Here is a 2,197-nt window from a genome sequence, read left to right as displayed (position 1 = left end):
GGATATGCCAATGGGATATTTAATATCATATCCTGTCATGCTCAGTATATTAATGAGGGGGTCTTCCTCTCTTGCTCTCTCGGGCTTTCACTCTTCCAGGATTGTGGTTTCGGTTCGGGATTGTCGCTCCTCTGGGATCGTTATCTGGGAACGGGCCAGGTTTGATCAGTGGTTGGTGAGCAATTGTACTGTGTATCACTCATTTGCATATTTGATTACTATTATTATTATCATTACTATATTAATACCCGTATTATTTTAAGTTTTTTAATTTCCATTATTAAATTGTTCTTATCTCAATCTCTCCTTACCCATACCCCCCAGTGGTTTCCTCTGTCCGCTGGGGATAGGGGAGTGGGTGAATGGCTCTGTTGGCTGTTAGCCAAGGGCTAGCCCAGTGGAACCACCACAGGTACAACTCAGGAATTACAACCCAAAGGGCAGTGGGAATGCTGCTGCTTTGCCTTAGAGAGTTAGAAAAGGAGTATAAGAGCACGGACCCCATGCACGGCCCCATCCACGCCAGCTGGCCTCTCTGGCAGAGAGCAGCCCCAAGTACATTTGTTTTACTAGCCTGGATGTAGTTGTTAGTCTAAACAAAAACACAGCCTCTAAACTCCACAAAAATCTGCCAGATCCCAGAAGCAGATTGATTCTCCATCTATGGGGAGGATAATTCAAGAGCTGCGATGCTGGCGGGTCGAACCCCTACTGCTGTTAATGCGGGGCCAGTTCAGTACTTGTAAACACAGCTCCTGCTCTTCTATTATTTTTTCAAGTGGAGGAGGGAGAGGGATTAGCCAGCCTTTCTTGGAAAAGCCTATAAAATGGAGTATTCTTCATAAAAGAAACAGTTTGGCCTCCAAAACAAACAGCTGTCTCACCAGATTTTTTTTATTTTATTTTATTTTTTTTTTAACTGAGCTAAAGTTAAACTTATATTTAGAATTTGGAAAAAAAACCCCACCAAACCAGTGTTTATGCAGTGTCTCCAAACCCTAATCATCCTGTCTTTTATAGCACGTGATGGGAAGGTGAGAAACCAGAAGAACTCCCAAGGCCCTTTTGCAGTGTGGAAATAAAACACCGGATACTCTATTTTAATTCTCGCTACTTACAGTTTCCTATGAATGCTCATGTTTCCTATGGATACTCATGATAGAAAAAAAAAATATATATAACCTGACAGAAAGGCTCTGGGGACTATAAATGTGATTTAGGGCCTGAAGAAAAGGGAGGCTGAAATCAATGGAAAATGCTTTCATTGAGTTCACTGTGATTTGGATTGGGACCATTTTTTTCTTTTTTTAAAACATACATGTCCTGGTTTTGCTAGGATAGAGTTAATTTTCTTCTTAGTAGCTAGAATAGCTGTGTTTTAGTTTCAGTGTAGGATTTGTTATAAGAAGAATGCTGATAAAGTACTAATGTTATTGGTTGCTGCTGGAGCCCAAGGTCATAGTGTTTGGCTGGTTTGCAGGTGGACAGGACTGGGAAGGGAGAAGCGTAGTAAACAGCAAAACCCGAAATTGGCATTTGGATATGCCAATGAGATATTCCATATCATATCACGTCATGTTCAGTATATTAACCAATGTTGACTGGAAAATGGGGGTATTCTCTCAGGGATTGCTTGGGTTTGCTCTTCCAGGGTTTTGGTTTTGGGACTGTCTCGGCTCTGGGATCGCTGGATGGGACAGGCTGGGCATTGGTTGGCAGGTAGTGAGCAATTGCACTGTGCATCACTCATTTGTATATTCTGTTATCACTGTTATTATCATTATTATTTTACTTGAGTTACTAAATTGTTTTTATCTCAACCCACGAGTTTTCTTATTTTTACCTTTCCAGTTCTCTCCCCTACTCCCTGGGGGTCAGGAGAGTGAGTGAGTGACTGTGTTTGGCTGCAAGCCAAAGGAGTGAAACCACCACAATACGTTAGATCCAGCCCAGACTTCAGTTCCTTCACTCTTCTCAGCGCATATTACACCACATCTCAGGTTGTCCCTGCATCTCCTTCTGCTCACATATATTCTTAAATCTTTGCAAAAGGGTTTCCATAGGATTTGCCAAGGTGCCAGGAAGCGGAAAAGGCTGGGACAATGCTGAAGCAGCAGCTGGTGTGGGAAACCACACAGGGTTGCCAGTCCCAGCTGTTGGGAATGTTTTACCTCCCGATACTATTTGCAATAGTTAA

This window comes from Antrostomus carolinensis, unplaced genomic scaffold (assembly GCF_000700745.2).
Source record: "Antrostomus carolinensis isolate BGI_N321 unplaced genomic scaffold, ASM70074v2 scaffold12216, whole genome shotgun sequence".
Lineage (NCBI taxonomy): Eukaryota > Metazoa > Chordata > Aves > Caprimulgiformes > Caprimulgidae > Antrostomus > Antrostomus carolinensis.
This window is presented reverse-complemented; position numbering follows the sequence as displayed.